The 11,536-nt window shown below is 41.4% G+C and overlaps 1 long non-coding RNA gene across 1 annotated transcript; it reads left to right on the top strand.

The window, feature by feature from the left end:
* The first annotated feature begins 452 nt into the window (after window positions 1-452).
* On the top strand, window positions 453-2,646 carry LOC147795965 (uncharacterized). Its single transcript, XR_015423379.1, has 3 exons — window positions 453-542; window positions 1,026-1,093; window positions 1,330-2,646. It is a non-coding gene; the product is annotated as an uncharacterized LOC147795965 (long non-coding RNA).
* The last annotated feature ends 8,890 nt before the right edge of the window (window positions 2,647-11,536 follow it).

Genomic DNA, 11,536 nt, shown 5'->3' with positions numbered 1-11,536 from the left:
TCTGACGGAATTCTTGTGGTGGAGTTTGGAGCTGGACTGCGGTCATGGAGTTCAATCGGCCTTAAACTTCACCGGAGTATTTAGAGAATATTGCAATTGTCGTTATAAAAAGGTTACTTTCAAAAGTTTGTAAGTCTGTGTTTTGGGGCCTTGGCAAAGAAAATTCAATCTGAATTCGTCTTTTGCCCCATAAAATACTTTATCGTGTGAAAGAAAAAGTTACTGCATCCCCCTTGATGTGACCGCATTATGTTCATATATATGTCCAACATCTAGTCAGCCCCCCACACACTTTAGCGTGAAGCCCCCCCCCTGTCCTCCTGCCCAGAATCCTGGCTAAGCCGCTGACAGACTAGCTGCATTTGTATTTTATTATTACAATGGGTCTACGTATGTACATGTACAAGCAACAGAGTGTAGCACCTTTCGTAACCTACCTCCATGACCCAAACAGACCAGAAATGGACCCATCGTATCTGCCAAGCTGACGCTTACAATCAATGCGTGCAACACAAGTTGGTTAGCATCTCCAGTTAATTAAGGTAGGCTACACACCTATCATTCTACCCACGTGACAGACCCCAGAGACCGAATCAAGAATGAGCACGTGGTACCGTAGAGTAACTTAGGTTACACCGCTTAACGTCAGGCCTACATAAAATTGCCCGAAACACAGGCTGCCGGAATTATTCTCACCTCGAATTCTTCTAGTGTTGATGTTGACCAAGCACTCAACGCGTGTTTAGGGGCGAAAACATCACTGTAGACAGCAAATTTCAACGAAAACCAGTCACGAAAAGTCGCAAATTTAACAGCTCCCCGTTTCGTGGTGACAATGGCGGATGTGTGCAGTGGCGCGGGTACGCACCGCGGCCAATTGCTGCCTTGCATGCAGGCGTGTTACCATGTTAGGACTTTTGACCAATGAAAGCTCGTCATTTTGCGTGTTCTGCGCGTATCCTGTGATTTGTAAACAATGGTTATAAGGGATCGTCTAAAAACTCCGCAGTTCTCGTTTCTTGCAGATAAACAAGATCGAATTTGCGCTTCATCACAAATGAAGTGAAGTACAATGTACTCTACACTCCTAAAGGTAAGCTAAGATGGCAAGCTAAGATGGTTGTTGGATCAGCTAAGTATTTCCGGAATCCTACCAATTACAGTTGAGGACTGTGAAAATAAAATTCAGTATTTGTTTCCTTTTAATTTTTTCTCAAGTTCTTAGTTGCCATCTACTGTAATTATAATATTTTAGATGAAAGACTGCTCTAGTCCTTCGTCATGAACCAAAACAGGAATTTAACAAGATAATTCTCCCTTATCCCACAGGAACGAATGGCCCACACAGAGAATTGCTGGAGCACACGCAAATGATCCTGACTTAAAAAGGATTATGATTTCTTTTAAAAAATCGGTCTAACTTAGCATCTCAAAAATGAATCATCGTAAGCTAAGAAAAAAAACCTGCTTTACAAAGTGCGGAGGCACTCTGACGCATCCAATATGTATTTAGTGAAGTTAATCTTTATTGTAGTATTCATTTCGTATTGATATAAACATTGCCCAAGTGGTATAATAAACTTGTTTTGTGAAAAAAAAAACCTCGATAAGAAATAAAAATTAACTTGCAAAATGAAGAGATGCAAGACATAATAGATCAAGATAGGTGCCAAATACATGTATAGGCAAACAGCTGCAAGTTACAGGTGGAGAGGTCGTAGGCTATACAAGAATCCAAGTTGTTTAATATGATTTGGACTTGCTTTGAATAATCAAGAGACAATACGAACAAGAAAGTTAGCCCATCTGAGAATTTGAATCCTTCCAATGTTGCACTGTTAATGGAAGCAAAGGCAGAAGGCAACAATGAATCCGAAAATAAATTCTCATGCATTGCCGACAAAAAATAACATTCAACAAATAAAACGTATAGGCCTATTAGCACCTTTTCATATGAGAGACAGTTTCAAGTCAAAATACCACTCGAAGATTTTGATACAAAGACCCAACCTCCAATAAACTAACTAGTCTGCTCTCTAACGAATCCGTTCACCACTCCACGTTGCGGCAGGGCAGTGTGAGGAGATAATTTTCACGGAATGAGCAAACCATAATTGGCTCGGACGCCGAACCACTCGCTGCTTCTACACATGGAGCGCATTATTGCGCTTATTGGATTCGCTTTGAACAAGAAATTAGATTTCGAACGGATTTACGCAGGAAAACAGACTGGGCGCACCGGAATCCTAAGCCTGGGACCTCATGCCACGTCTCGGTCCGGGCCGATCGTGCAGTAATGACATAAGGAACCTACACGAGTACCCTGCGGGAGAGCGCGCTCCAATAAGCCACACGCATTTAGGCTCCAACCGGGATATTATTCCCCAATCACTCGCACATAATCTCCTTGCAGTTGAACGCACGCCAGATAAAAATCGATGAACTCTGTGTCTCAGGAAACTTACTTTTTTCATTTCGCCCAAGAGTGCTAACCACCGAGACCTCCATACTTTTCTCTTTTTCCATATGTGATGGTAGCAGCAATTCCTATTCTCCTTTCAAAATGTAACCATATCACAAAGGATGGTTACAATTATTGTAACTTATTATAAGAAGGCAACAAAGTATTCGTCTGTTGCCAATTCATGTTTGTCTCGTCTGTTGTACGATATTTTTATTCCTTTTGTGTATTTCCTGAACTTATTATTAATCTGGTACAATATACATGTCCTGAATGTACTTCCTCCGGATGGCCAGATAATGAAATTAATTTGCAAGGGCAATACAGCAGTATATAATTGACCTGTAGCATAGTGTTGCCCGCCACACAGGGTAAGATGTTGGGTCATTATCACGCAGCAATCTTTTGGATTCTGCAGGGAGGCATTACCACGAACTATGGTCCCACCATAAGATCCCATCTCCTCCAAGATAGGATGGACTACCGTCTATCCATGGAGCAAGGACCCTCTGGTTTATCCACGCACCACCTTGGGTACCATCACCAGGCCTTCTTAACTCTGTAGATAGATGATACACTGTGTTCGTGCAGGATTTGAGCATAGTGGTCAAAGACATGTCCTTGGAGCAATAACTGCTTTGTAGGGTAAAGTGGAGTTATAGTTATCGTGGTTATTTGTGTGCTGTATTGGAGGCCTGGCGGCTGCCAATGGAGTTCATTGCTCGCCTTCCAACTGACTGACACTAACAGCATCTTGATCCTCTTACCCGTCCGCTGTGCTCTGAGCTCCGGGTCAAGATTACATCGCATTTTCTTTTTCATTTGAATCTTTATAAGCTCGTGCACTTTTATTGTGAAAGGTGTTAGTACAGAATGAAGAGGTGTGGAGAATGTAAAGACTAGCAGGTATAAAGATGTGTTTTTTTCACTTGAAAACAGGATATTATATCCCAAAGCGCACAGATCTATTAATTCCTTTCCTAAGTGTTCTTGGCAGAAGTAGCGATTAGATATTGAAATATTGAAGACCTTTGCCCCTAATGTTGTGATGGGACAATACATGTTTCCGTTCTTGACCCAAGATCTTCTTAAAGCGGTTTGTGACAATGAAGTTCTTTTCATTTTCGAAGAAAATTCTGTTGTCTTAATTCACGGCCTCTCTCCAACTCGTTTGTGTTTTTCCTCTCAGATTGGAATTGACGGCAAAAGATTGCAAAATTCATTGTGTGAATGTACTATATTTCCTGTTCCCCCCCCCAAAAAAAAACTTAACAATTTTGACTGTTTTGTTATTTTTACAATTAATATTCTTAGAAATTGTTCTACGAAATACAGCGGCCCGCTAAAGAGAGAGGATTGCACTCTGTCGACATTTAGTGCAATCGAAGAAAAAAAGAACACAGCCGCTGACAGTGGACTTGAGTCAGTGAGTGAGTCTTAAATCAATTTTCTGTTTTCAAATATGCTTGAAGCTGGATTCTGCACAGAGTGCTTTCAAGGAAATTCTGACTCACACAGGAAACCTTTTACAATTAGGTCTATTTAGGTCCCCATCATAGGCAAATTACCAGGACTTTACAGCGGTGTCCGAGCCAACTCGCAATAAATCAAAAAGCTCTTAGACCAGATTAATTTCCCATTAATCTTCGCCCCTTCAAACGTATTTTGAAACATCTTGGTTCCGATCTTTCCAACGTGTTTTGTTCGTTATTAGGACACGGAAAATGTTCCTAAGACTGCTTAGCACACTGTTCTGCTTATAACAAATTCCGTTTTCTTGGATACCTCGGGCTGTGATTTATAGTTCAGTAGCGAGTATGGTCTTGTTTGGAGACAGAAGATTTGCTAGTCACAGCGACCCGACTGATGGATGCTGGCAACAACTGATATCTGCTTGCACTTCCTGGGGAAAAATACTATGTTTCACTTGTGATTTATCAGCTCCAGGTTACTGGTTTCCAAATGCAAACCTTTTCAGATGAAAAGACCATTGGTTTCCCTATGCCTTCTGCAGAGGACACCTGTACTGATGAAAGATGACCTACGATGATAGAAGTACATGCAATAATCAGCGTTATCAGTCAAACTTTGTCAATGGCAGTGCACCCAGGCGTCGTGGGGAGGGCAAAGAGAGGGAGATCTTTGCTCACCCCCCTCCCCCAAAAGATAGAATGAAAAAGAACAAAAGGGTGAATTAAGAAATGAAAAATGAGAGACGGAGGGAGTAAAAATAAATTTGCTTTACTCGCAAGTGCTACTAAAAAGGAAACCTACAGTGGTCAGAGTTGTTTCTCTGAAACCTTTAAATCGCCTGGAAATTGGAGATCATTGAGATTTACCCATCCGGTCCGGGAGCAATACTCTACTTTTTGTTCACCTTCAGCAATCAGCAAAACCTGTCAGTGGTATTTCGGATACTGCGATGTCTGGAGTAGAAGGCTTACCTCTGTAAACATCTTAGCGAACGGCTCGCAAATGTGCCCAAAATCCAGGGTTATAAACTGAGCATACGATATTAAATTTAGGATAATTCAAAAGCAATCTAGATCAATTAGCCTAATTATTTTTTCAAAACCACTTAATCATATTGTGCATTTATATACTTCAGGCGCAATCCATACGTCCCCACCTCCTTTTATAGATATTCGATGTTATCTATGACGTAATGACGTCACAGATTTCCCACGAACCTTTTGATGTCAAGACCATGTACGAAGAGGTCGTTGCTGAACGCAACTATGGCTATATTCACTCGCAAAAGGCAGATGAAACAGAAAGCCATTTTTCCTCAATACATCTAATCAGGTCATGGTCTGAATGACAACTATTATGGCGGATCACAAAGGATTATGGGGGATGTGTACACATCTCAATGTGTGTCAAGTAGATTTTCAACGAATATGACTGGTGCAGGTGAATTTTCGTCCAATCGAGAATGACAGCATATATGTTTACTTAAACCATTACCTCAATTCCTCTTAGTATATTTTTAGACTGAATCATTAATAAGAGAAATCAATTAAACTCCCCCTCCCCAAGTTAATAAATACAAAATGAAATTGTTGTCGATTGTAATGACGAATGAGGTGCCGTGGCTGGTAATGAATAATTGTCATGTGATTTGATTGATGTTGTGCATTTCATGTTTTTCATGAGGATTGTGATTGATATTACCACGTAAGTTCTTTCGGTGTTTCTAATGTTTAAAGTTGGCGATGTGACATCCATTTGCCCATTTTGCAGTTCCACCCACACTTAAACTCATCATTTTTATCTTTCTGGATGATTCAAGTCTTGGGTACATTGCATTTTTACCATCGATGTTACTGCCACACAGAATCTGCAGCAAGAAAAGGCAATTATTTAGCGAAAGAAATTAAGCTTAGCATTGCTGGAATTGATGAGGTCTCCAATTTGTTGACCTGAATCTAGTGGTGTCGTAAACACAGTGAGAAGAGGCTAAACTGATGCAATTTCCTGCGATTGCCTGAGATGTGGACCAAAATTGGAGATGGTCCTTTCCGCTCCTGTCGTCTGTGAGGCGCTGAATTTTTCCCAGACCTCAGCTGAGATAGGAGATGACAACACCGATTAACTACACAATATACATTTACACGCTCCGACAGCATCTGAGGTCAGAATAGTTACTCTGAACGATACTTAAGATGTGATTAATATCGAGGGATTGTCACGGATATTAAAAACCACCCCATTAAGTCTATCGGGTTGGTGCTTGTCCACAAATTGGCATTTTAAACCAACCACGCGTATTCAAGATATCGGGTTGCCGGAAACAGAGCGATTACGATTACAAGCTATCAAGTCAACTTGTCAATTTCTCCAAGCCAGGATAGACTGTTTTACTTCTCTATTATTATTTGCCGTAGGATATAACTTGAGTCTATTGCGGTGTATGTTATGATTAATAGTGGCATTTAGTCCTTGGACGTACGGCCTGCGTGGATGGATATGATAAATTCATTTGCACTGTGCTCTCGTGGCTAAGATGGAGGCTTTCAAGCAAGCAGCTGAGATGCCAATCTGCCAATCACGCGGCGCCCGTAGTGAGTTGCAGATAGAGTTACATTATTGCGTGGAGGGAAAAATGTTACCTTGGGAAGATCACTTGGTACATCGCTGAGATTTTTTTTCAAGAACTGAATTAACGACATCGGGTGCTAAGTGCTTAGCTGAGTGTCCTAAGGTTTAACTAAAGTGCAGTCTGAAATTGCTGTACATGGCAAAAGCGCCCATCTTTGCAACATACGAAAGATAAAAGTTTATTAAAATGCTACAAAATATGAGGAAAGCAGGGACCTAATTCTTGGACCCTATACGAAATGCAAAGTGACGTGAGCGAGTGCATTTTCATCAGTAAATTCTGGGCTGCAGTCTCCTTTCTCTCGCCCTGGCGTGCAGTCTCTGCGCGAAATAGACGGATCTTATACCAAGATGATAATGACATCTACTGAAACTGTTTGGACACCTAAATAATACAGGTAACATTCGTTGGTTTAGTCGAACAATGTTTACAGTTGGACGGTTGCCTGCTTATCGACCTGACAATCAACGGTCTCAGTAGACCTTGCTTCTGCTGAAAATCCCTGCAAAGCTCCAATCTGTTTGGGCAACTGACTATTTTCAGTGAAGTATATACCTGAGTAAACACACAAGTGAATAGCCTGAGATTGCAGCAAAGCGGTCTGTTGATGCGTGTTGAGACAAGCTAAGTTTCCTTATAAAAGCGTTTGTTTCCAGAAAGAGTTTGTTAAATGAAGTGTCAATATCAGTAAAGCGGTGAATAGAGATATATAGTTTAAGTGAGATTTGTAGTCAAAAGTAGCTACAACACGCCTTTCAATGACCAGGTGATCCATATTTTATTCATAAACTTCAAGATGAACGCGCTTGTCACGTTGGAACTCGCACACTCCATTTATTGTGGTCATGTGTGAATAATTTTGGGCGTCTTTCGACACCTGGATTACCACAAAGCAAAACTGTATTTAGCCTGGAGATTTTTAAAGCCGCTGTGGTTCAATTAGCAGTCGAAGAATACAGAAAATTGAACTAACAGTTCGTTAAAAGTAGACCGTGGTCGTCGCGAGAGGGCAAAAAAATATTCAAATGAAAAAATGGGAGGGGGAAACATAAGAAACAGTTGTGAAAGTTGCATGAAAAATCACCAAGTTGCTTTTTAAAAGCGCAACTTTATCCGCAGTTAATTAGTGTTTATCAGTTGATAGCGGATGAATGCTTCGCCCAGGGCCCCGAATTATTATCCCCAGAAAAAATGAGGTTTTCCCCGGGAAAAAATGGCGACACCATGAAATAGCCTCGCAAAGCACACTTGGACCATCTTACGTCTTTTGACAAATTATGCCCTCAAATAAGAGGGTCTTATACCGAAGCTTAAATGGATCCATCTCTCAGTCTGCACCTTATCAAAATGGGGATCTCATCGGCAAAAACAGAGGATTACGAAACGAATCAGATTTATGAATCTGAAGCTAGGAGACACAAAGAATAATTGAAACAGAAAGAAGGGGGCAGATCATAAAAAGATCGAGGAAAAAAGAGATTGTACAGATCCATCCCTTTAGGAAGTCATTGCTGATGGCCATTTCAATTTGTGTTTTAATTTCCCTTCAAAGTGTACATAAATCAATACACGTGTACTGAGGAAGACACGCTCCAGATAATGTCAACGAACTGAGTCGGTATTAGGCCTCCCTGGCAGATGCCAGCCCCCGTGCGCTTGTGCTGCTCCGACTTGGGTTTGGGACAGCCATCGATTATTTAGCTTCAGCCAGTCTGATCTTGAATGAAAAAGAAGAGACTAACTTCAAGGGGCCGAGGGTAAAATACCTTGCGGTGTTGTTCTTGAAATATCGCTGACGCAAGACTAGTTTCAGACGTCTAATGCCAATTGTGTAAGGTTCATGCGAGTATTCGTGAGCAGAATCACTGAGCGACAGTGTCCGAGACAGCAACTTTCAGAGTCAAAATGAAGCACAAAAAAATTAAGTATACAAACAGCATATACTTTACCGATTCCAAAAATGTTTAAAATCATCACAATCCACCTGGTTTGGTTAACTCTTTTGCAAAGGACCGGCGTGTGTCGCTCAAATTCTTTTCTGATATTTGTATATGGATATGCGCGCGCTGACTTCCAATGTAGATATTGTATTTCATATTGCAGTCACCGCTACGTATGCAAACAACGAAGTCCTGAAATGGAGACCATAGGATTCTGTTATCGCGGAAAACAAAATAAAAACACCTTAATTAACAGGTGGAAATGAAGCGGCATTTGCAAAAAAAGGGGCATTTTGGTGTGAGATCCATGACTACCTCTAATTAAAGAACAGTACCCCATGCCGACACTTCGGTGTTGGACATCTGGGCAACGGACGATCAACTTGAAGGAGTGAAGAGAGCCGTGCTTGTTTGCTTGCTGACAGGACAGGCCCGTCCAACGCGCGATAGCGGAATCGCAAGGGAGGAGGCTGTGAAAACAAACTTTATGCAGAAGGACACAGAGGAACTAGTAAGGGTCTTCAAAGTCTCGTTTTGCGCGAGGGGGTGAAGCCATGTGCGACAACAGCGGACGGTCATCCATCGTCAGTACTCTCCCGATAGTCGTTCTCTGTTTTTATTCGTTTGCTTCACAGGAGGAGATTTACTGTCCAGTTTACAAAGATCAGAGTTTAGCGTTTAATTGGTGATATATCACTCAATGGTTCATTTTTTTCAAAAAGATAGCAGAGATTTTGGAAACCAGACGTTTTCATTCTTAATGACCAACCTATATGTTTCGTAGCCCATTGAAAAAGTAAAGCGAGCGCTCACGTGAACACGTTCTTATTTTGGCACGTTCGTTAACCAAAAAAAATGCTCACGATTAGAATATCACGCCATTTCTTATATTCTTGCTTTTAGTTTCCCTCCTGTCGTGTTTCTAAAGTATATTGAGATCTAAATACTGCAGTTAATTTCGTCTTTACACGGGCATTTCACAATAGTGCGCCTCCAAGAGTTGCAAAAACGCGTTCACCATTCACAGGACGCAAAATCTGTCGACCCAGTGGGCGTTTGGAAAGGGTCGACAGATTTTGCGGATTCTGATCGGTCAACGCGTTGCAAACTCTTGGAGGCGCACTTTTGTGGATCGCCTGCATTGGACAACCTTTATTCGAGAAATGAGGTTAATACACCAGCAGAAGGCATAGGGGAGAGTGGGCGAATCTAAACCGAAATGGACATGGAAATCCTGTATAGCTACACGTATGATAACAGCAAACAGAAGAACAAAAGCTTTCTCCCCATGCCCCCTACAAGGAAGTTAAACCTGTTATTAGCTGCCATTTCAAGAAACAAATACTCATTTTGATTAGAAACAATACTTGTATTGGTATAGAGATGTCAGGGACCGATCCAAGCATTTCAGCAAAGAGGTCAGGCCCCTCAGATTTTGGATATCCGATTGTTGCGGTCAGGACATTTACTGATGTAAAATAATACAGGGTGTTAGCCATCTTGTTTATTACCAACATTGTCCACACTGCGTGCTGATCTCCATCATCGCTTAATTTAATAAAATTTGGTGGGTTACAGAATGGTTTGCTTTCTCACCTAAAAGTTTAAGACTATTTCAGCTCTACAGTCAGGCAGGGAATAAAGTTGTGCCCCCTTCAGCGTCGTAGTCATAGGAGAGTTCGATTTTATCCGCGCGGCTCCGTGGACCGTCCAACAAGTAGGTCCTCAAGCTCACGTCCCCTTTCGCCATTATATCCGTATTTTGAAATGAATGAGCGTTTCTCTTTCTCTAAGCGTGTGTCAGGCCCTCCAGGCAATCATCAACCTGCCTCCAAAAGGGGTCAAGCCGAATAAATAGCCGGTATCATACCCTTTTTCCCGTACAGCTTCGACACTGCCACCCGCTTCATAACAGCCAGGAGATTGATAGCGTGTGTGAGCAATTTATCAAGGACATCAAGTGGAGCTCTCTTATGTACTTCTTTCCTGTCTATTAAGTTCTCTAACCACTTCATAAATTAAGGATAACCTGAACAAGATAGGCGAAGGGTGTAAAAGTTCCTTGGAGAAAACAGAACGACACCTAAGGTTTTGTACCTTACTTGAAAATAGAAAAGAACGAAACAAATTTTTAGCACAGATAAGTTTCGCAGTGTTTCATTGTGTAAATACTCCTTGGATCAATCCTACCTTATCGTTCTGAAGATTTTGGGGAAAATAAATTAGAAGTAGGCTTTAAACAGGAAAAGACGTTAGAAGGCGTTGTTCTCAAAAAGAATAAATCAAGTTTCAAATCACTTAGTACCTTATTAAATGATGGGAAATCTATTGTTATTAATCGTCAAAATCTCCCTCGTTTGCCTCTAAAAAGTGCGTTGAAGACAGTGAAATATTTACCAAGAAACGTCACACGCCCCCCGTCCGGCTTTTATTTGAGAGGATGCTGATGGTTAAGCCTCATGATTGATGCTTGGCCTAATAATCAATATTCGCAGGCTGGTTGCAAATACACAGCCGCCACCCTTTCGTGATTAGCGCTGCACTTAGGTAGATTATTGCGCGGTGAGGTTGGCCAATCGTGACGTCACTAGGCCTACATTTCATAAACTTCTGCGCCCAAACGTGTCGGTCTGTTGTCGGCCAGTTATTGCTTATTCAGGTTAATGGATAAAGCTGTCAGACTTTTCAGCTTCTGGGGACGGCAACGAGGAAACGAGACCAAGAACTACATAAATAAGATTATCATGGCCTCCCAAGTGGTGTTACAAGACGCGATGAATTCCAGTTTTCAAAATAGCTGGCAGCTCCGCCATTGGTTTCATTTCAATTCTGTGACAAAGGAAACATTCGGTGACATTCTATTTTGGGGCACGAAGTCGTAGACCTTAACACAGTAGCAGGATGATAATAACAATGAGGAGGATAATATCAGAGTATTTATAAGGCTAACGGTGACAGTTTAAATAATACCTGTAAATCAAAGGTGCCGATATATTATCCGCATTATCCTTACACATTGGAGTCACAACATTT

The sequence above is a fragment of the Acanthaster planci genome, linkage group LG19 (genome assembly GCF_054643075.1).
Source record: "Acanthaster planci isolate LZ-2023a linkage group LG19, COTS_SCS, whole genome shotgun sequence".
Taxonomy (NCBI): domain Eukaryota; kingdom Metazoa; phylum Echinodermata; class Asteroidea; order Valvatida; family Acanthasteridae; genus Acanthaster; species Acanthaster planci.
Note: the sequence above shows the minus strand (reverse complement) of the source record. Positions and strands in the feature narration are given on the sequence as shown.